Source organism: Amblyraja radiata, chromosome 5 (assembly GCF_010909765.2).
Source record: "Amblyraja radiata isolate CabotCenter1 chromosome 5, sAmbRad1.1.pri, whole genome shotgun sequence".
Classification (NCBI taxonomy): Eukaryota; Metazoa; Chordata; class Chondrichthyes; order Rajiformes; family Rajidae; genus Amblyraja; species Amblyraja radiata.
Window position 1 is genome coordinate 11163614 of NC_045960.1, and position 25026 is coordinate 11188639.

Here is a 25026-nt window from a genome sequence, read left to right on the forward strand (position 1 = left end):
ACCTGGAACTGGGATTGTCCAAACAAACCATCACCACCATGTCGGCATCCCTTCGAACATCCACCAAGAGGCAGTACTTAACCAGCATCAAAAAAGGGAGAAGTACTGCCAGGAAACATGGACAACATACGCAACAGCTACAGCCACCAACATACTGGAGTTCCTGGCCATCTACACCACGATGTAGGGATCAGCTACAGTGCCATCAACACAGCGCAGTGCTCTTTCTGCTTATCTCAAACCAGCGGCAGGACAACAGGCGATGGGATCCCATCCACTGGTGGTAAAACTGATGAAGGGCATTTACAATATCAAGCCCTAAGCCCAGGTATACCCATATTTGGGATATCAGTGTGGTCCTGACATATCTCAGGGAATGGCCACCAGCCAGATCCCCCGGCCTCGAGCAAGCTACACTAAAGACGCTTAGGTTGATGGCACTTGTATCCGCTCAGAGGGTCCAGTCACTACACCTATTGCGACTGGACAACATGATCACAGCTCCAGACCAGATCTGTCGTTATCCAGCGACTGGTCAAACAGAGCAGACCAGGAACACCTAATCCAGTCGTGGCTTACCCACCAGAACCACGGTTATGTGCCATGACCTACCTACTATCCTACATAGACACAACCAGAATATTCGAGGGAGATGAAAAGCCTTGTGGGTCAGTCACAAAAACCTTATGGTGGGGTACGAGCCAAACCATTACGAGATGGCTCAAGCAGGTGCTAGAAACTGCTGGGATAAACACTAACATGTACAAATTTTATTCCACCAGGGCAGCATCCATGTCGACGGCTAAAGAATGGACATGCCTATACACCACATCCTGGCTACAGCAGGATGGTGGGAAGGGAAAAGACCGTTCAGAAATTTTATAATAAGCCGTTGGCAAAACCTGGTTTATTTGCAGTAAAGATTTACGAACTGCAAATATTTAATTTAAGCCCAGGGGAGCAACTTAATTCTTTGTTGTTATTGTTTAAAAAATACCATTGTGTTTTTCTACAAATAGACTCATTGGTTCATTACGATAACACTTCCTCCCTCAAGAACTTCGGCAGTGAGTGAAATGAAACTGTTACACGGTTTGAAATCACAGAGCTTTGAAATCTTCACGTAGACACTCACGTGACTCCGAAGTAAAATAGTAAGATTAAACGAGAACTTACCAGTTTGAAGTTTGATCTGTATTTTATGAGGAGTTACGATGAGGGATTACGTGCCCTCCGCTCCCACCCTCATTATATGGATCAAACTAATAAATTGATGTCTCCTTATCTTTACTATGTTTACTTCAAAATAACTGTGTCTATCTGTGATTCCACACCGCTGCTTGGAAGTATGCCGCGCCTGCGCACTGAGCGGGTTCTTCACGTAATCCCTCATCGTAACTCCTCATAAAATACAGATCAAACTTCAAACTGGTAAGTTCTCGTTTAATCTTACTATTCTTCATTCGTAAGCGTGTCAGGGGTTATGGGGTGAAGGCAGGAAAGTAGTTGAGAGGGAAAGATAGATCATCCATGATTGAATGGCGGAGTAGACTTGATGGGCCGAGTGGTCTAATACTGCTCCTAGAACTTGTTCCAAAAGATGTACACTAAGTGCTTAAGTAACTCAGCCGGTCAGGCAGCATCTCTGGAGAACATGGGTGATGTTTCGGGTCAGGACCCTTCTGTACACCGATTGACGTGGGGTGGGGGGAAAGATGGAAGAAAGGATGGGCAGGACAAAGCCTAGCGAGTGATAGGTAGTTACAGTTGGGGGTGGGGGGTGGGGGGGGGGGGGGGGGGGGGGGGGGGGGGGGTTGCTGGACAGATGGTTGAACAAAGGCCAGTGATGAAAACACAAAAAGTGTGAGATAAGGATAGAAGTGCGAAATGTAAAGCCAGAGGAAGGAACTGGATTATTATTGCACAGATCTATTTTTTTTTGTAACTTCAGGGCTCATGTCAAACATTATATGAACACTGACAAAAACGATAACCTTTTGAGTGTATAATTAGGGAACCGAATGACATTCAAAAGGTGGAGATACTAATCGCCTCACATTATGACAATCTGATTTTTTTTAAATCACAGTAACTACAGGGACTAAACATTGCCAAAGTAAATACATCCAATATTGCCACAGCAAAATAAAAAAACATAGAAAAACTATGGATAAGCTTTGGAAAATGTTATGTTTTCACAACAATTTAATGTGGAAATATATGCTGGTTAGGCAAAGCTTTTTCTATTCAAGGTTGAGTAACAGGTTACACCGTACCAGTTCAGGCTTGAATTTTGGAGTATTTAACTCAGTTCCTAGTAGTACAACTGTGCTTGTGTGAATAAGTCATCAATGTGGAAATACTGCATTTTTTATTTTTAGTTGCCCATACAGTTCCTTGAGCCTGCAAAAGCCATGGCCCATGGCTGATCAGATTTTGTCCTCAAAACTATTTGCAGGCCTGTTCCACATCATCTATAACTCCCTCAGTCAGAGTCACAGGTCTGTCAAACAACTTGAACATGCCAACCAAGTTGCCTAGCTAACCTAGTACCACTTGCCTGTGCCATATTCCTCTAAACCTTTCCTTTCCATGTACCTGTCCGACTGTCTGACAAATCAAGATAAAAAGTGTAACTCAACCCTGAATGTATACAATAATTGAGCTTTCTCAGCTGGCTGGTTTGAGCATTCAGAATCAGAATCAGATTTTATTCGCCAAGTATGTTTTGCAACATACGAGGAATTTCACTGGCCAGGTCAGTCATACAATTAAAAGCAACAGACTCAAAAACACATTTTAACATGAACATCCACCACAGTGACTCCGACACATTTCCTGTGAAATAAGGTTCAAGTACAGTACTTCCTTTTGCTCTTCCTCGGTCGAGGGCCTCAAGCCCTCCATTGACGGGACGGTCTTGACTCCCGTAGACGGCGGCGTTCGGGCCCTCCGCGTCGAGGCGTTCAGCTCCTACATCGGGGGGTTGTCAGCTCCCCCGCACCGGGCGATCGAACCTCGCGTCGGGGCTGGTCGAACCTTCCAAACATTCACAGTCCTCTGGGAGACAAGCTTTCTCCTCAGATAGAAAAAAGACCAAAATGCTGGAGAAACTCAGCGGCTCTGGATTTCATGGTTGGTGATATTTCGGGACAACACCACAACGTCATTCTTTATGCAAGGCATGATTTGAGTAATCTCCATCTACGGGGAAAGTGTGGAGAGAGTGTCCAGCTTTAAGTTTCTGGGCACTCGCATCTCAGAGAACCTCACATGGTCCAACAACACCGCTGCGCTGGTCAAAAAGGCACAGCAACGACTGTTCTTCCTGAGAACATTGAAAAGGACTGGTCTGCCCCAACAGCTGCTGACAACCTTCTACCGCTGCATGACAGAGAGCATACTAACGTATCTCAGCTGCACGGAGGCGGAGAGGAGAGCTCTTCAGAGCATCGTCCACAGAGCGCAGAATTTTATTGGGACACCGCTACCAGCCTTGGAGGGCATCTACCACACACGGTGCCTCAGGAAGGCCGTCAGCATCCATAAAGACTCCTCACACCCTTGTAATGGACTGTTTGAACTACATCCTTCCGGCAGACGTTACAAGGCCTTCTACGCCCGCACCTCCAGACTCAGGAACAGTTTCCCTCTTCATGCCCCCCACCCCCATGGACTGTCTCCCTCGGATGGTCACGTCGCACAGACACATCTGCACTTTAGTCTGTTTTGACTGTTCTACTGTTTTAATATTCTTTTTACAAACCATGTTCTCGGGGTATCTAAATCTAAATTTTATTTGTTATTTAAGTTATGACATCAGATGGAAGCTGCATACCCAAATCTCGTTGCACTTTTGTGCAATGATAATAAAATGTATTATTATTATTATGATTATTATGATTATTATTATTATTATTATTATTATGATTATTATTATTATTATTATTATTATTATTATTATTATTATTATTATTATTATTATTATTATTATTATTATTATTCCAACCACTGGAGTATTTCTTTATGACACCCTTTGACATCAGTTTTATCAAAGTTCCTTGACACCACACTCAGTAAGATGGCTACAAATGGTTCTTTACTCCCTCAACAGGGAAAATACACTGTCAGTATCTACCCCATTGGAATCTTCAATGTTCCAATAATAAAAATATATAAATAGAGCCTTTATTTCTGAGCAATTCTGATATAAAACTTCTGAAATTCAATGAGAACAGATATCATCAGTACCACAATTTCAACACCGCTGTAGAGTATCTTCTTATTCAGCATCCTATCTGAAAGCATCACAGCTTGGTTTGGCAACTGCTCTGGAAAGAGTGCTAAGCTGGAAAGTGTGTTGACAAGATTTACGAGGATGTTGCCAGGGCAGCACAGTGGCTCAGCGGTAGAATTGCTACCTTAAAGCACTTGCAGTGCCAGAGACCTGGGTTCAATCCCGACTACAGGGTGCTATCTTTACAGCGTTTGTACGTTCCCCCCCATGAAAGCGTGGGTTTTCTCCGAGATGTTCGATTTCCTCCCACATTCCAAAGATGCACAGCTCTACACGCTAGAGGCAGGAAACATGTTCCCGATGTTGGGGGAGTCTAGATCCAGGGGCCACAGATTGAGAATAAGGGGTGAGCCATTTAGAACGGAGATGAGGAGACACTTTTTCACACAGGGAGTTGTGTCTGTGGAATTCTCTCCTTTAGAGGGCGGTGGAGGCCGGTTCTCTGGATACTTTCAAGAGAGAGCTAGATAGGCTCTTAAAGATAGCGGAGTCAGGGGATATGGGGAGAAGGCAGGAACGGGGTACTGATTGGGGATGATCAGCCATGATCACATTGAATGGCGGTGCTGGCTCAAAGGGCCAAATAGCCTACTCTATTGTTTATAGTGTGTGTAGGATAGTGTTAAGGTGCAGGGATCGCTGGTCGGCGCGGACTCGATGGGCCGAAGGGCCTGTTTTTGCGCTGTATCTCTAAACTATATTAAACTAAATTAAGACTCAAGAGCCTGAGCTATGGCAAGAGGTTGAGCAGGCCGGGATTTATTCCTTGGAGTGTAGAAGAATGAGGGGTGATCTTATAGAGGTATATAAGATCATGAGGGGAATAGATAGAATAAATGCACAGAGTCTTTCACTCGGAGTAGGGGAATCAAGAAGCAGGGAACATAGGTTTAAGGTGAGAGGGGAAAGAGTTAACAGGAACCTGAGGGGCAACTTTTTCACACAAAGAATGTTGGGTATATGAAACAAGCTGCCAGAGGAGGTAGTTAAGGTAAGCACTATCACAACATTTGAATTATATTTGGACAAGTACATAGATAGGAAAGGTTTAGAAGAATATGGGCCAAATGCAGACAGGTAGACCAGGCATCTTGGTCGGCATAAGGAAGTTGGACCGAAGGGCCTGTTTCCATGCTGTGTGACTCTATAGCTCTGACTCAAAACCAAATATGTATAAAATAATATGCTTGGGAATACACAGTCAAGATCAGAATTTTTTACAGGATACCAATTCAAATTCAGTTGTTGTAAGGAGGTGGTGCTGAGCAAAGAAACAGCTTGGGGTAAGGGTCATCATGGTCACAGCAACGATGCACTTTAAAAAGCTACTGATGGGCCTTAAACATACATGGAGCAGGAGTAATTGAGGAGAATCACAGTATTTTTAAATAGCAGTCTGCAGGGAACCAACCCTTTTTTATTGTCTCGTTGAATTTCCTTTTGATGACAGTGAAGATCCAGAACACCCATTGCATGTTTTGAAACTTTCTTTGATATCGAACGAAACAAAATGTTAATAATCCTTGCAAAGGAGTAAAGCTTTCATTTGGAACTTTTCAGCTGGAGATGATCATACAACATAGAACTGTACAGCACAGGAAACGCCCTACAGTCCACCAGTCGACAATGTTTTGTGCCGAACATGATGCCAAGTTAAACTGATCTCATCTGCCTGTACATGATTCATGTCCCTCTATTCCTTGCACTTCTATGTGCCTACCTAAAAGCCTCTTGAAGACCACTATCGTAACTACCTCCACCACAACCCCTGGTAGTGTGTTTCAGGCCCCCACCACTCTCTGTGTAAAAACTTGCTCCGCACATCTCCATTGAACTTTCCCCGTCTCACCTTAAAGCTATGCCCTGCAGTGCCAGACTTTTCCACGCAAGATTCTGGCCGTCAACCCTATAGCTCTATTTTTATATACTGCTATCAAGTCTCCCCTCAACCCACAATGTTCCAGAGAAAACAATCCAAGTCTATCCAATCGCTCCCTATAGCTGGAACGCTCTAATCTAGGCAGAATCCTTGTAAACCTCCTTTGCACCCTCTCCAAAGCCTCTACAACTTTCCTGTAATAGGCGCGACCAGAACTGCACGTAATACTCCAAATGTGGCCTAACCAAAGTCCTCTAAAGCTGCATCATAACTTCATGACTCATATTCAAAACCCCTAGCAATGAAGGCAAGCATACCATATGCCTTCAGATTCAGATTCAATTTTAATTGTCATTGTCAGTGTACAGTACAGAGACAACGAAATGCATTCTTTACCACCCTGTCTACTTGAGTTGCCACCTTCTGTGAGCTGTGAATTTGGACTGCAAGATCCCTCTGCACATCAATGCTGCTAACGGTTTTGCCATTCTTGGTGGTGTAGCAGTAGATTTGCTGCCATATAGTGCCAGAGAACCTGAGTTCGATTCTGACCACAGGTGCTGCCTGTACAGAGTTTGTGCGTTATGCCCATGACCTGCCTGAGTTTTCTCTCACACTCCAAAGACGTACAGGGTTGTAGGCTAATTGGCTTGGTAATATTGTAAATAGTCCCAAGCATGTGCAGGATAGTGTTAGTGTGCGGGGATCGTTGGTCAGTGTGGACTCGGTGTACCGAATGGCCTGTTTCCGTGCTGTATCTCTAAATTAATTATACTTTTCCTTGTATTCAACCTCCCAAAAAGTGCAGCGCCTCACACTTGCTCGGGTTAAACTCCATCTGCCATCTCTCCACCCATTTCTGCAGCTAATCTATATCCCGCTGTATTTTCTGACAACCTTCTGTCAGTCTGCAACTCTTCCAATTTTGTTATCGTCAGCAAGCTTACTCGCCAATCCATCTACGTCTGAAGAAGGGTCTTGACCCGAAACATCGCCTATTTCCTTCGCTCCATAGATGCTGCCTCACCCGCTGAGTTTCTCCAGCATTTTTGTCAACCCATCTACATTTGTGTCTTTCTTTGGTTCAATCCAGCATCTGCAGTTCCTTCCTATACATTTACCTCACGTCATTTATATATATCACAAACACCAATGTTTAGAGATACAGCGTGGAAACAGCCCCTTCGACACACTGAGATCACACCAGCCCACAATCACCTGTACACTAGTTCTATGTTATCCCAGTTTTGCATCCTATACACCAGGGGTAATTTACAGAAGCCATTTAACCTTCAAATCTGTGGGTCTTTGGAATGTGGGAGGACAAACAGTGTGGAAGAATATACAAACTGCATACTTACAGCATCCGAGTCAGGATCAAATCCAGGTGTCTGGCGCTGTGAGGCAGCAACTCGACCGCTGCGCCATTGTGCCACCCTATGATGCCCCAGTACAGATCCACTGATCACAGACCTCCTGCCAAAATATCTTCCTTCCACCACAACCTTTGACTTCTATGAATAAGCCAGTTCTGAATCCGTACAATCAAGTCCTCATGAATCCTGTTCACCTTCTGAATCAGCCTACCATGAGGAACCTTATCGAACGCCTTACTAAAATCTATGTATACATCATACCTTCATCAATCTCCTTCATCACCTCCTTAAAAACTCAATCGTTAGTAAGACATGACCTGCCGTGTACAAGCCTCGCTATCCCCAATTAGCCCTTTTTTTTCTAAATGGCCCATTTAGCCCATTTGTTTCCACATATCTTATCTCGAAGAATCTCTCCAATAGTTTCCCTACCTCTGACGTGAGGCTCACCAGTCTCTACTGGTACTCTGACAGCATTATCCATTCTGCCCAGTTCTGGCAAAGGATCGCAGACCCAAAACGTTGACACAGTTTCTCTTTCAAAAGATGCTTCCTGACCAGCTGACCAGCCATTTTCAGTGTTTGTTTCAGATTTCCATCATCTACTTTTGTTTAATTTTCATCTTTGGACATCTCTTACTTTCACCATTGACGAGTATCAAACACAAAGCTGGGACAAATTGACCAATATAACTATCCAACACAGGATAGATATCTGTTAAAATTGCATCCTTGGGTTAAACATAGTCCACATTGGTATAAAAAATAAGAAGCATTTGAAGGGGATCTGAAGGGAATGTTTTTTTTACACAAAAAGTGATGCTGCTGGCAAAGGTGCTAGAACTAGATACAATCTCCACATTTACACAGGCATTTGACTAGGCAAGGCATAGTAGGATACAGTCCGAACACAGACAAATCAGATTTGTGTCGATAGGCAAAAAGGATAGCATGAACGGGTGAGTTGAAGAGTCCCTTTCTGTGTAGTACCACATCATGACTCTAAATACCGTACATAAAAAACAATTAACTCTCTGAATCATGTAAGCACCATAAAGTGAGGGTGTAATTTCAGATGCAAAAGTAACTCAAGATGGGAGAACTCAAATTGCAGCTGATGGTACATGTGGTTCGGAATTACAACAGAAACTTGCTTGGTGCTTACTCTTAGCCCTCCTCTATGATTCATCTATCAGAGTTTCATGGATTCTGTGTCAGCTGAGTGCTCGGCCCTCTTTGTGCACAGTAGTCAGGCTGATATTCCTGCCACAACACATTGACTGATGTACAGCTTTGGTAACAAAAGTTGCCTGCTGCTTATTGTTATTGGTTTCAGCTTGCCACATATACCGTGAAAAACATTGTTTGCATGTTGTCATAAGATCATAAGTGATAGGAGTAGAATTAGGCCATTCGGCCCATCATCTACTCTGCCATTCAATCATGGCTGATCTATCTCTCCCTCCTAACCGCATTCTCCTGCCTTCTACCCATAACCTCTGACACCTGTACTAATCAAGAATCTATCTATCCTTGCCTTAAAATTATCCACCGACTTGGCCTCCACAACCTCTGCGGCAAAGAATTCCACAGATTCACCACCCTCTGACTAAATATATTTCTCCACATCTCCTTCCTAAAAGAACGTTGTTTAATTCTGAGACTATGACCTCTAGTCCGAGACTCTCCCACTAGTGCAAACATCCTCTCCACAGCCACACTGTCTCCATACATCACACACACTATCCAAGCCTTTCACTATTCTGTATGTTTCAATGAGGCCCCCTCTCATTCTTCTAAATTCCAGCGAGTACAGGCCCAGTGCCGACAAACATTCATCATAGGTTAACCTGCTCATTCCTGGGGTCATTCTTGTAAACCTCCTCCGGACCTTCTCCAGAGGCAGCACATCCTTCCTCAGAAATGGTGCCCAAAAATTGCTCACAATATTCCAAATGCGGCCTGACCAGTGCCTTATAAGAGCCTCAGCATTACATCCCTGTTTTTATATCCAAGCCTTCTTGAAATAAATGCTAGCATTGAGTTTGCCTTCTTTACTACAGATTTGACTTGCAGATTAACTATTTGGGAATCCTGTACCAGCACTCCCAAGTCCCTTTGCACCCCAAATTTCTGGATTCTCACCCCATTTAGAAAATAGTCTACACCTTTATTCCCACTACCAAAATGCATGATTCCGTGTCTACCAAAATACAGTCAAATTATACCATACAGGAGCACAATCAAGCCCTAGACACGTGCAACAGGTAGTGCAAAGAGAATAATACCAGAGTGCAAAATATAGTGCTAGAGGATTTAAGCAAAATAGTTGCAGAGAAAGTGAAGATAATAAATATTGCAAGGGCCACAGTACGTTATGTTGAGATATCGAGATCATGAGAAGGCCAATCAATAGTCTGATAACAGCAGGGAAGAAACTGTTTCTGAATCTGGTGGTACGTGCTGTTAAGCATTTGTATCATCTGCCTGACGGGTGAGGGAAGAAGAGGGAATGATGGGGGTATAAACGATGTTAGCTGCTTTTACAAGGTAGCATGAAGTGTGGAAGAAGTCAATGGGAGAGCAGGGGGTAAGAAGCTAGTTTATTTTATGTACTGGGCCTTGTCCACAATTCTCTGCAATTTCTTGGTCTTGGGCAGGGCTGTTGTCAATGTTGTGATGTATCCTGATAGGATGCTTCCTATGGTGTATCTTTCGAAATTGGTAAGAATCTTTGGAAATATGCCAAATGCAGATGCGTTGGTGTGGTTTCTTGGCCGTAGCTTCTATGTGGTTAGTCCAGGTCAAATTGTTGGTGATATTTACGCATTGGAACTTGAAGCATGTACACCACCTTGTTTCCTGAAATCAATAACTAGCTCCTTTGACTTGCTGACATTGATGGAGAGGTTGTTATCTTGCACGTGTTACTAAGCTTTCTATTTCCATCCTCCACTATGTCACGTCATTGTTCACCACTATGGTGGTGTCATCTGAAAACTTGTGAATAGAGTGACAACAGAATTTGGCAGCAGTCCAGTAGAGGGAATATAGTAAGGGGCCGAGAACGCATCTTTGCAGAGCAGCAGTGCTGAGAATCATCATAGAGGATGTTTTGTCGGCTATCCTCACTAATTGTGTTCTATGGGTTAAGAAGTTGAGGATCCAGTTGCAGGGTTTACTGAATAATAGGTTCAGATGTTTGGAGATGAGTTTGGTTGGGATAGTGTTGAAGGCAGAGCTACAGTCAATAAATGGGGAGTCTGACGTAGGTGTCATTATCCTGATGTTCCAGTGATAAGTGTGGAGATGGCTCTGTCGTGGATCTTTTGTGACAGTAGTTAATCTGTAGTCGATCAAAGCTTTCTAGAAGGCTTGAGTTAATGCACACCATGACCAGCCGCTCAAAGCCCTTAATGATGGTGAACGTCAGAGGCACTGACTGGTAATCATTAAAGCAAACCAGCTTTAATCTTAGTCTTCTTAATCCGAGTAGGAATCTTAGAATGGAGTAGGGAGAGGTTAAAGATATTCAACATTATATTCCTGTTTGCATTGGCAGCTCCTTGGGACTGAGAATAACTAGCTCCTACTACGTCTGAAGAAGGGTTTCGGCCCGAAACGTCGCCTATTTCCTTCGCTCCATAGATGCTGCTGCACCCGCTGAGTTCCCCCAGCGATTTTGTGTACCTTTAGCTCCTACTACAGTTCTGTGGATCCTGAGAAACATTATCTGTGTTGATTTGCTTATCCTTCCAGTGCATAGTGTTACAGGACACAGCATGGAAACAGGCTCTGCTACCCTCCTAGTCCATGCAACCAAGTCGCCATACTGGGCTAGTCCCATTTATTTGCATTAAAATGGGAGCCGTCCAATCCTTCCAATCCATATATCTGTCCAAATGTCTTTTAAGTCATAATTGTATCTGCTTCTAAATACAGTTTATCCTCTGAAAATGTTGCCCTTGAAATCCTGCTTAAATCTCATTCCTCTCAACTTAAGGCTTTAGCATCCTCAACCCTTGGAAAAGGACTGTTAGCATTCACTTTATTCATGCCTCTTGTGATCTTGTACAACTCAACAATATCACCTCTCAGCCCCCTACGCACCAAAAAAAAAGTCCCATCATATTCGGCTCGAAGGGCCGAATGGCCTCCTCCTGCACCTATTTTTCTATAGGTGCAGGCTTCTGCACCCTTTTCAACTTAATGGCATATTTTTCACAAATCAGCCTCTCCCCACACCCTGTTCATGCTGCCTCAGGAAAGCAGCAAACAGAGGCCTAGTCACACACCAGTCTCCACTCTCCTATCCTACGTTATCAGGCAGAATATACAAACGTTTGAAAGTACATACCACCAGATTCAAGGCCATCATCTTCCCCACTGTTATCATATTCTTGAACAGACCTCTCTCAAGTTAAGGATGTATTCCCAACCACTACCTCATTACAGCTCTTGCACTTGTTTTAATCTGCACCTTGTTTGTAGCTGTTACACTATATTCTGCAATCTATTTCCTTTCCTTATGCACGAACTGTTGCACTTCTCTCCAGAGATGTTGCCTGTTCCGCTGAGTTACTCCAGCTTTTTGTGTCTATCTTCGGCACCCCTTTATGATTTATTTTAGTTTAGTTTAGTCCACCGAGTCCACGCTGACCAACGATCGCTCATACACTAGTTCTATGTTAGCCCAGTGTAGCCCTGTGTAACTTCATATTAGTTTTTCTTATTAAGAGATTTATATAAGTTTTGCTGTGAATATGTGTTCTGCATTTTGATTTGTTGTTAATGAGTTAGATCATTTTTCCTGTGTGGTGATTGGTTTGGGGGCGGGAGCTGGGAATTGTGGGTAATCGAAGTCCAGGAGAGAGAGAGAAGTCCAGAAGAAGACAGAAGAAGCCTAGGCTAACTGCTACCCCTTCAGCTCGGAGGTGTGGATTAAAGACTGTCGCTGTTTGGACTTTGTGATTACGAGGAGAGTGAGAGCAGCGGTTAGCTGAGCCCTGGAGACAACGAGGGAGAAGGAAGATTTCTGCCACATGGGGTCCTCTCTGGTCAGCCAACTTATTGGCTGTATACGGCTTCCACTGTATTTGGCCGCGACGCTCTCCAGCTTCGACCAGGCCTGCAACGTGGGATTATTCTTGTTTTGTTTTTAATGTTGCCGGCTTGTGTGAGTGAGTGTGTGGGCCTACATAGTAATTAAAACTTAAAGGTACTATAAAAGATTGATTTATTGAGTGTTGTTGTTTTTTGAATATCTGTGTGAGAAACACCAGTAAAACACCTATAAGGGAATTAAAGTTTACGAACCTGGGGCGCAGCTCATGTAGAGGGCAAAGAAGCGCTACACCAGTTTTGCACCTCATACACTAGGGGCAATTTACAGAAGCAAATTAACCTACAAACCTGCACATCTTCGGAATGCCGTAGGAAACCAGAGCATCCGGGGAAAACACACATGGGCACAGGGAGAACTTACAAACTCCGTACAAATATCACCCGTGATCAGAATTAAACCCGGGTCTCTGGTGCTGTAAGTCAGCAACTCTACTGCTGCACCACTGTGCCATACCGATTTTGATTGGTTTTGATGTTTGTTTGTTTTTAACCTAGATGGCACACAAAGCAACCTTGGTACATGTGGCAGCAATAAACCAACAAAATATTAATACTACCACTCACCTAAACACTGGGGGCAATTTTATGTCTTTTTGGTTTTCTAGATCAGTTATGCAGACCAACTAACCAACATGGGAACAGGCTATTTTTAATTTAAGATGCAGGATGCATTAATAATCTGGTCATTAAGGGGCCTTTATGAAACAGTAATCATTACAGGATAGTATTTTACATCAACTTTGAAAATAATTTATTTCAATGTGAAACCAAGGTCTTAAAACTGAATAAAGGCAGAAGCATAAATCGGCGAAGCTAGATTTGAAGGCTACATGAAAAGCTATGACTAATGTTTAAAGAATTAATACTTCATTTACAAATAATATACATCTCTTGAAGGCAAAAAAGGCATTAAAAAAGTGGGTTAGCCAGCCTTGGGAATTAAGAGGAGTTTATATATAAATGGTATAAGATCAAAAGAACAGGCTCATAATATTGACATAAAAGCAGTGAAGCTGAAGATTGGGTAAATTTAGTATTCAGCTGAGGGCCATGTCACCAAACAAAAAAAAGAGTAGAATGCAAGAGAAAAGCTCATGCAGGACAGATAAATTATATCAGACCAAGGAAATGGCAGAAAAATCCAACCAATACTTTATGTGTAGGAAAGAACTGCAGATGCTGGTTTAAATCAAAGGTAGACACAAATTGCTGGAGTAACTCAGCATCGATCCGAAACGTCACCCATTCCTTCTCTCCAGAGATGCTGCCCGTCTCGTTGAGTTACTCCAGCATTTTGCATCCACCTTCCAACAAATATTTTGTGCATGTGTCTTCATGGAAGATATAAACCATCCCAGAGTGGAGAACGAAAGATCGTCAGTAAATAACAAGGTCAAGAAATTAGCGTTGGTAAAAAATATATTGCGGAGAAGAATGGGACTGAAAGATGATAAAATCCTGCAGCTTCTACAACTCTGTAATAACCTGCATGCCAAGATCTTGAAAGAGGTGGTGATGAAAATAGTGCATACACTGATCATCATTCTCCAAAATTCAATCGATTCTAGAAGTCGTTCCAGAGACTGGAAAATATATTACGTAAGAAAGCAGGGAGAGAGATGGCAGCTGCATGGAATGAGCTTCCCACAGAAATGGAAGAGGTAGATACAATTACAATGCTTAATAGACCTCTGGACACGGACATCAATTGGAAAGGTTTCAAGGGCTATAGGACAAACATATGCAAATACCTCTGACTCAGGATGAGACATTGGTCAACATAGATGAGATGGGCAGAAGGGCCTGTTTCTATGCTGTGTAATGCTGAGAGAGAAACAGGGAACTGTAGGGCAAAGATAGACACACAATGCTGGAGAAACTAAGAGGGTCAGGCACCATCTCTGGAGAAAATGGATAGCTGATGTTTTGGGTCGGGAGCAGTTTTCAGACTGATTGTAGTAGAAAGAGTGGGGAAGAGACTGGAAACCAAAAAAGACAGGACAAGGTTGATAACAGATTACCTCAGCTGAGGAGGTTCCCTAACAGGTAAATTGTTGGATAGACACAGATGCGAGTCCAAGAGGAATACATAGTTGAGAACTGTGAAGCTAGTTAGCAGACTTTTTGATGGAGGAGGGGGGGAGGGAGCTGGTGCAAGAATAAGCAAGGTTCAGGGGATGAGAGAGGGTGGGGTGGAGAAGTAATGGGGGCAAGTGAAGTGTTTGTAGAAATTACCTAAAATCGGATAAATCAATGTTTAGAACTGTAAGGCAGTTAGTATGACATGAATGGTTAGAAAAAGTCTATCAGGTCTCCACACAATCTCTGTACATCAATACTGTTACATATGACCTCAAGAGAGTCAAGAATGTTTTATTGTCATGTCTCGGATGGGACAATGAAATTCTGACTTTCTGCAGCACAACAGAATATGTGAATATGTAAACATAGTACATAATGGGGGAAGAGAAAAAAAAGAAAAAGTTCAATAAATAACAAAAATAGTGCAAATAACAAATAATATAATAGTCTTTTGCAGTTCAGAACTCAGAGCTTATTCGTTGTTGTGTTTAATAGCCTGATGGCTGTAGGGAAGAAGCTGTTCCTGAACCTGGACGTTACAGTTTACAGGCTCCTGTACCTTCTTCCTGATGGCAATGGTGAGATGAGTGTGTGGCCAGGGTGGTGTGGGTCCTTGATGATTTTGGCTGCCTTTCTGAGGCAGCGACTACGATAGATAAATTGTTGGAAGGGGACAGGTGCAAGTCCAAGACGAATACATAGTTGAGAACTGTGAAGCTAGTTAGCAGACTTTTTGATGGAGGAGGGGGGAGCTTAAGGACCTCCCAAAGTGCGACACTTCACACTTGCCCGATTAAACTCCATCTGCCATTTCTCCACCCAATTCTGTACCTGAATATATCCTGTTGTATAATTTGACAGCTTTCTTCACAGTTTGTGACCCCAGCAGTCTTGCTGCCATCTGCAAACTTCCAAACCAACCTGTCCACATCTACGTCCAAGTCATTTATAAATATCACAAATAGCAGTTGTCCCACCACAGATCCCTGCGGAACTCCGCTGAGGGTTGTGGAGCAAGGATGATATTCTGGCTGGAGGTCTGTGACCAGTCGCTTTCCACAGGAATCTATATAGGGACGTCGGCTGTTTCCCTTCGGAATAACTCGTCCATGCCAATCAAGGTACCCCATTTGAGCTAGTCTGATTTAGAACATAGAATACAGCTGATGAACCCACAATGTTTGTGCTGTACTTGATGCCTAATTAAACTAATCTCATCTGTACATGATCGATATCCCTCTATGCTCTGCACTTTATGTGCCTATCCAAACCCTTGTGCCTGTATATGATCCATATCCATCTATCCTCAGTGTTTCATGTGCTTATTAGAACACTCTAATCCAGTCAACATTCTGGTAAACCTCCTCTGCACCCTCTCCAAAGTCTCCACATCTTTCCTGCAAATAGGTGATCAGAAGTGCACGCAATACTCCAAATGCAGCCTAACCATGGTCCCAGAGAGCTGCAACATGACTTCCTGATTCTTATATTCATTGCCCCTAGTAATGAAGGCAATCATTCCATACTTCTTCTTTACCACCCTATCTACTTGAGCTGCCACCTTTAGTGAGCTTTGAACTTGGACTCCTCCACACATCAATGCTGTTAAGGTATTACGTTATTTGCAGTTGCAGGAGAAAGTACATGAGGAAGGGGCAGGTTGAGTGGGAAGGGATGAGTGAACCAAGGAGTTATCATCATCATCATCGTTGAAAACATCAATGCTATGTGCCTTACAATGCTATGTGCGACAGTGATCGCAACTTCTACTGAAATGTGGATGGCCGTTGGCTCGCTAGGAGCTCCTCCGCCCTTTGACAGGTCTAGTTTTTAGTCCTGCTGGAGGTCCACAGCCCTCTTCACACCTGACAAACCAGGTGGGGGAGACGGTTTAGTCGCCGACTATCCGACCATGGAGCACGTTGCACAGGATTACATGGTATCTGTGGCGGGGGCAAACTCCCCCCGACCTGACGGATTTATGGAAGAAGTGATCTCTTTTGGAAGCAGAAAGGGGTGAAGATTGGGAGATGCAATTGGGGTGCAATCACATTGAAGATGACAACAATATCAGAGAATAATTTGTTGGAATGGGTGGCTGGTGGGGTGAAAGGTGAGGGACAGAAGAACTCTATCCTTGTTCCATTTGGGGGAGGGAAGGCAGTGAGAGCATAACTGGATGTCTGAGAGTGGAAAGCCTCATTTTGGGAGGAGATCATCTCATTCTAACCACTATTAAAAAAATTCAAAGGCCTTGGTATAATCTGCCAAAATAGTTTACTTTGAAACACAAGGATAATTCACAGAATCTCTGCTTTACTGCTTATCAGCTAATTAAATCTCCCTCCCTGTCAGGTTCACCATCACCAACAACATGCATGATTGCAACACACAATCTATACTGCATTCTGCACTCTGTTTATTTTCTCTTTTGCACAAACTGACATACCATCTATTGTATGATTTGCCTGGATAAGAGGCAACATCTTTTTTTTCAGTGTATCAGTACACATGACAAGAATAACAAGATTCTCACAGTCAAGTTGGGTCACGCAGTTAAGGCTAAATTAGTTGCATACTACAGTGCCCTCCATAATGTTTGGGACAAAGACCCATCATTTATTTATTTCCCTCTGTACTCCACAATTTGAGATTTGTAATAGAAAAAAAATCACACACGGTTAAAGTGCACATTGTCAGATTTCAATAAAGGCCGTTTTTATACATTTTGGTTTCACCATGTAGAAATTACAGCAGTGTTTATACATAGTCCCCCCCATTTCAGGGCACCATAATGTTTGGGACACAGCAGTGTCATGTAAATAAAAGTAGTCATGTTTAGTATTTTGTTCCATATCCTTTGCATGCAATGACTGCTTGAAGTCTGCGATTCATGGACATCACCAGTTGCTGGGTGACTTCTCTGGTGATGCTCTACCAGGCCTGTATTGCAGCCATCTTTCACTTATGCTTGTTTTGGGGGCTAGTCCCCTTCAGTTTTCTCTTCAGCATATAAAAAGCAAGCTCAATTGGGTTGAGATCAGGTGATTGACCTGGCCCCTCAAGAATTTACCATTTTTTAGCTTTGAAAAACTCCTTTGGTGTTTTAGAAATATGTTTGGGATCATTGTCTTGCTGTAGAATGAACCGCCGGCCAGTGAGTTTTGAGGTATTTATTTGAACTTGAGCAGATAGGATGTGCCTTTACACTTCAGAATTCATTATGCTACTTCCATCAGCAGTTGTGTCATCAATGAACATAAGTGAGCCAGTACCTTCAGCAGCCATACATGCCCAGGCCATAACATCCCCACCACCGTGTTTCACGGATGAGGTGATATGTTTTGGATTTTGGGCAGTTCCTTCTCTCCTCCATACTTTGCTCTTGCCATCACTCTGATATGTTAATCTTCGTCTCATCTGTCCACAAGACCTTTTTTCCAGAACTGGAATTGCTCTTTTAAGTACTTCTTAGCAAACTGTAACCTGGCCATTCTATTTTTGTGGCTAACAGTGGTTTGCATCTTGCAGTGTAGCCTCTGTATTTCTGTACCTTAACTCTGCTGCGGACAGTGGAACAACACCTGACTCCTGAAGAGTGTTTCTGATCTGTCGGACAGGTGTTTGGGTTTTTTCTTTATTATAGAGAGAATTCTTCTGTCATCAGCTGTGGAGGTCTTCCTTGGCCTGCCAGTTCCTTTGCGATTATTAAACTCACCAGTGCTCTCTTTCTTCTTAATGATGCTCCAAACAGTTGATTTTGGTAAGCTTAAGGTTTGGCTGATGTCTCTAACAGTTTTATTCTTGTTTCTCAGTCTCATAATGACTTATTTGACTTTAATTGGCACAACTTTGGTCCTCATGTTGATAAACAGCAATAAAAGTTTCCAAAGGTGATGGAAAGACTGGAGGAAAGACTAGGTGCTGAGAGCTCTCTTATACCTGCATTAAGGAGGCAATTAAACACACCTGAGCAATTCCAAACACCTGTGAACCTATGTGTCCCGAACATTATGATGCCCTGAAATGGGGGAACTATGTAATTCTACATAGCTGTAATTTCTACATGGTGAAACCAAAATGTATAAAAATACCCTTTAGTAAAATCTGACAATGTGCACTTTAACCAAATGTGATTTTTTTTCTATTACAAATCTCAAATTGGCAAGTAAATAAATAAGTACAGAAGCAAGTAAATAAATGATGGATCTTTGACCCAAACATTATAGAGGGCACTGTATATCCATTCATTTCTGTATCCCTTAGATTTGGCAAATAACATATGAGAGAGGGTGATGTTTTCTTAACTTAAAATTCTTTTTTTGCAGCTGTGTTCTGACTTCAATCCCAGTCAATTAGATAGCTGCTCATAAGCAAATTAAAATGGATTAAACTCTAAAACAAATCCATCCTCAAAGCAGGAGTCAGTGACATGAACAATACGCAACAAGTGAATATGAACACCACCCTTTCTACCCCAAATACAAATCTATCTCAATTGATGATTCTTTCCTCTGCCAGTTGTAATGGTTCCACGTGAAATAATTGAACAATTAGCACTTGATTCCTAATGAACATAAGTATATTAATGAGCATGGATATAAAATGGAAATATTAGGTTCCTATCTTTTTTTAATAGTTTCAAAATGTTTTATTGGAATAGAGTACAGGGATCAAAAAAGATCAGAAACACCTATCAATGGGGCTCCAAAATAGCAGTGTTACATTAGTTATATTGATAATATTTATTTTGATCTTTCTTTTCTAGCTGAGTGTAGATTTTCTTTCAAATATCACTTTATACAAATGTGAATGAGGAATGAGTACTTCTGCAAGCTTCTTAAGGCAGTAAAACTGACAAATAAAGGATTCAATTCAATTCAAAACACAACATCTTGGAATTGGTATTAGTACTGTTTTATTATTGTTACATGTACCAAGGTACAGAGGAAAGCTATGATTACAGGCTATCCAGGCAAATCATACTATTCATGAGTACCAGCAAGTCCGACACAAGTACAACAGGTAGTGCAAAGAGAAAAATGTCAAAGTATAGAATATAGTGTTACAGCATTAGAGCATTTGTTACATAAGTATCATAAACTAACATCCTGTTCGATTCACTTCCACCCCGTTGCGGACATTGGACTTTATCTATGAACTAGTGCACTACAATGCTGAAAACTAAAGTAGGCAGACTTTGACGAGATTTTGCAGTGGAGCAGTAAAAAATGAAGACCCAGGAACCACAGGTGCTGGAAACTTGAGCTAAACACAAAGTGCTGGGGTAACTAGGAGAACTGTTCAAAAGGCTGATGACAGCAAAGAAGAAGGGATTATACTGGTGGCCTTGCCGAGGCAGCGTGAAGTATAGATGGAGTCGATGTAAGGGAGGTTGGTTTGTGTGATGGTCCGGGCTGCGTCCATAATGTTTTGCATTTCCTGCGGTCTTGGATGGAGCAGTTCCCAAAATAAGTTGATGCATCCCGATAAAGTGCTTTCTACGGCGCATCTGTAGAAGTTGGTGAGAGTTTTGCGACATGCCAAACTTCCTAAGCCTTCTAAGGAAGTAGAGGCATTGGTGTGCTCTAAGATGTGCTTGGGCTTTTCATTCCATGCCTTCTTTATTCAGTAAATGTGAATTTCCCCCTTAATTTCCCCCTTCAATCATGGATCCCTCACCCTTGTCTCCTCTGTGTCCCGTAGTTTTGCTCTCGCTCTCCCTCCCCCCTAGATGAAACAAGGTTAGTTCCCTTGCTCCTTACCTTGCACCCCACCAGCCTCTGCATACAACACATGATTCAGCAACATTTTTGCCACCTTCTAGTAACTGCCTCACTACTTCCTCTGGCAGCTCGTTCCATGTACCCACCATGTTCTGTGTGAAAAAATTGCCCCTCAAGTACTTATTAAATCTTTCCCCGCTCACTTAAATATAAACATATGTCCTCTGATTGTTAATTTGTACTCTGCCTGCCGTGTTTTGACTTCCCAAATGCAACAACTCAAACTTACCCATCATTCAATCCTCCACCCACTTACCCAGCTAATCAAGATCCTGCTATAAGTGTTGATAACACCCTAGCTTATGAGCGAACCGTTCACTAGTCTAGAGAGGCTGTTTTGTATGATGGCCTGGGCTAGATCCACAACTCTCCTCAAGTTCTTGCAGCCTTGGGCATCGGTGATGCCAAATAAAGCTGTGATGTATCCGATAGGATGCTTTCTACAGTGCATCCGTGCCAGTATTCTCAATTTCAGACATTATTCTACCAATTTACAATATTGAGGGTCAAAAAGGGTTTTTAAGACAAAGATGAAAACAAATTTGCAATGTAAACGATTTGGTGCAAAGGATGTGAGTAGAGTTGTGGTACAGGCCCACCGTGATCTGACAGTGGCAGAAAAGGTTCCAAAGGTTAATTGGTCATCTTCAACTCTAATGCGTCAATGCATTGCCAATGGTCACCATTACATCTGAAGAGGGGTCTTGACCCAAAACGTCACCTAGACCTTTTCTCCAGAGATGCTGTCTGACCCGCTGAGCTACTGCAGTTTTTTGTGTCTATCATTACTTATGAAGAGATGTTTTCTCAGAATTCCAAATTATTATCTAAATTTAAATTTCATAGCTTCCTAGGTACATTTTAATTTGTGGTAAGTACGTAGAATGTACATAGCGGGTACGTCGGAGCTCGTGGATGTCTCGTAGCGGCTCATAATGCTAACGGCAGGTACTTGGGAAATGCGGCAACTCGTGACGTTTTTTCAACAGTGTGAAAAATTTCCAAGAGTAAGAAATTACTCGTGATGAAGTACCACGAGTTTGATTTTGTTTTAAACTCAGGAGAGCTCTTGGGTAAACTCGCATCGTGGGACAGGGGCTTAAGCAGTTGCTGGGTTAAAGATATGGTAGCATGGCATGGGTTACCCAGACCAACAAAAGATACTTCTTACAGATTTAACTTTATAATACAGTTTAACTTTACACTCAAAATGTACAATGTTTTCAAGCCAAGATTACAACTAACCTGTTTTCTACCCATTAGCTGCAAGGAAATGCAAAATTCAGCCAGAGCTGACTCCCTTCCCTCCTCTGCTAAAGAGTCCGCCCTTCCTGACACCCAGAACAGTAATGTCCTTTTGTTGAACATTGCACTGCAGGTCACAGCTCGTCAGTCACATTATTTCATTGAACATATCGTCATGAGTTCAGTTACGACACCTGGTGCTTGGCTATTGAGCAGTACTTTGTGCTAAATTCCTAATGTGTTTGTTCATGAAATGCCAGGGATAATGGGATCCTTAAACATGGAATAAAATCATCTGTGTAGGCAAGAACTGCAGATGCTGGTTTTAATCGAAGGTAGACACAAAATGCTGGAATAACGCAGCGGGGGGACAGGCAGCATCTCTGGAGAGAGGGAATGTGTGACGTCACCCATTCCTTCTCTCCAGAGATGCCGCCTGTCCCGCTGAGTTACTCCAGCATTTTGTGTCTACCTTCGATTTAAGCCAGCATCCACAGTTCTATCCTACGCAATTTGGCCGCTCCACTGCGAAAACTCCTCAGGTATGTCTACTTTGAAGAAGGTCTCCTCCTCGCTCCGACGAGAGTTCCTCAACATCCTCTCTCACTGCTCCCCCTCTGTAATTCCTCCTTCCCTCCAAATAAAATCCTCTATGTACTACAACTGGGCTGACTCATGGTGCTGCTCATAGCTGGATTGTACTTGACTATACAGACGTATAGAATCAGTCTACCACAACACATCAACATGTTCTTTCAACATACTTTCAATTTCCAAATTTCCCACACCATTCATTTTAAATACATTGTTCAAAACTGTCAACGTAAGACTGTAACTTGTTTTGCCCGGCAGCTAAAGGCATTAAATCATACTGGCAGCGCTACTGCCTCGTTTCATTTAATCTTCATTCATTAAAATACCATCCCAAAGACTTCAGAGGTGTCTGAGGCGATGGACCTATTCTGTGTGTGGGATTTTATGATGAGCTTTTGGCCAGACTAGTGTTTGCTATGGATACTTGCTTAGTAAAGAGAGCCATGCCAAAAAATTAAGGCAGTATGACATCCTTAGAGCCTGCGGTAGGTCTGAATCTATGCAAGAATAGCCCCCAGGCGGCTGTTTCTCTTTCAATCCAAGCTGGTGAACTGCGGCTAGACGTCTGTTCCAAGCTGCTTCAGCCTGTGATGAATGTTGATGATGTATGGTGCCTACATTTAGGTGCTACCAATGGTCCAGTCCCACACACGGAATCAGCCACATTCACAGAGTTAAAATTTCACTTTTGAAGCACAGCAGTATGCTACCTGTGGCCAATTTTACATCTCAGCATTCCAAAAGCAAAGTACTACAGGAGATAGAAAACAGAAATAAAGCAGAAAATGTTCAGCAGAGAAAAGATAGCATCAAGGAAGTTCAGCCCACTGTTTCCATCTACCAATCCAGTCTGATATTTTCCCGTCTCCTTCTTCTGAAGACACCATTGTTCAGTTGTGCAGGAACTATAGCCTATGGCCTCATCAATCGACCCACTGCCTCTCGTCAACAAATCCTAAATCCCCACTACAGGCGTTCTTGGACTGTATTGGTCTGTATGGAATATCATACAGGATCTAACTGCATTGTACTTCCATTGCAATGTCAACTCCACATCCTATCAACTGCTTTGTCATTTTCAGGTTCAAATACTCCAATGAGGTGATTTGACATGCTTGTAAACTATATATTACCAACGTTTCTATTACCATTTCCTTCTGACACTGAACCACTTACTGCACAACACCTCAGTCTCTAAGAACCTTTTCCTAACTTCTCCTCCCTTTGATTGGTATCCACTCTAATCTGAATATAACTTTTGAAGCATGTTTCAATTTTCAAAGTGCTGTATCCATATCAATTGAACCTCCAATTATGTTTCCTAAAGACAACCAAACTAAACATTGCAAAGTTCCATGCAAAGTCTAGATGAGGAAGTGAATAGGCAAAAATGTAGGCAAGGTTACCTGGACTCCTCTCATATCTCCCCCCCCCCCCCCCCCCCCCCCCCCCTCTCCAAATGAGAATTGGATTGGAGCCAGTTGGGAGGGGAAAACAGTGACAATCTGCCGAATGATGAGTTTCCTTTAACCTATGCACTAAATCAACCCATAGCAGTCTTAAATGATGCACTGAAGGAGAGGCAATACTAAAGAGGTGCTGCACTCTCAGAAGTCAACATTGTGGCAAAGTTGTGGAAGGGGATAGTATTGAGGGGACGTTTCATTTTCAATAAGAAGGATCAGTAGAAGAGGAACATGCACTGTAGAGAGGCAGTATTGAGAGAATGATGCACTTGGAGGGCACTACTGAAGAAGTGCTGAGTGGCACCTCAGAACACTGCACTATGAACAAGACAGTACCGAGGGTGATGGACAGGCAGCATTTCAGTAGATGTTGCCAATAAGCGAGTTCGGTATTCTGAAAAACGTAAGGAATCATGGGATTTGTCAAAGGTCACTCGCGATAAAGAAAAAGTGAACGAAGCACTGGCTGCATAAACTATGTGAAATCTTATCTTTATTCATGATTTATGTGTAAAAATATATTTAATCTGAGGAACGGGGTGGCAAATAGCGGGAGAGTGGGTGTAACAGCGAGAGAGAGGGGGCAGATGCGAGTGGGAGACAGGGGAGAGAGCGCACAGACTATGGACCATGGAGGGCCCAGCGCCCGCGCCCGACCATGGACCCCGACCATGGACCCTGACCCCATGGAGCAGCAAGAAGCATAAAGCACTCACTGAAACGAAGGTCTGTTAACCAAAGATAACACACAGCTGATCCGCACCCTCCAATGTTTATCTCCAGTGATCTATGACCTGGGCATGAGCAGTCGGAATACCGAACTCGCTTATTCAGTAATGTTAAACCGCAACCCATCTGTTCTATCAGAAAACATTATTAAAAGTTTACAACATTTTGAAAAGGGGCGGGGGTAGGGGGGGAGGGCATATTCCCTCCTTTGGCCTGCATAATATTTATTCCTTAATCAATACTGCTGAAAGACAGATCATATAGGAATTGTCACATTGGTTTTCCTGGGATCTTACTACATAGAAATTAGCTCTGATGTTTCTCGCTATATGATGCAACTATGCTTCATTGGCATAAAAGTGCTTTGGGACATCCAGAGGTCTTTAAAAGATGCTCTATTAATGATAGGCTTTTTGATTTTTGGCAACATCCTCCAAACGGCCTGCTG

General features: G+C 42.7%; 1 protein-coding gene and 1 long non-coding RNA gene across 6 annotated transcripts in view; both read right to left on the reverse strand.

Moving 5' to 3' along the window:
• LOC116972972 (phosphofurin acidic cluster sorting protein 2-like) overlaps positions 1-25026 on the reverse strand; it is a 164135-nt gene that overhangs the window by 114061 nt on the left and 25048 nt on the right. The window lies entirely within an intron of this gene.
• On the reverse strand, positions 7619-23571 carry LOC116972977. Its single transcript, XR_004411966.1, has 3 exons — positions 23560-23571; positions 9290-9294; positions 7619-7796 (listed from the first exon to the last, which is right to left on the reverse strand). It is a non-coding gene; the product is annotated as an uncharacterized LOC116972977 (long non-coding RNA).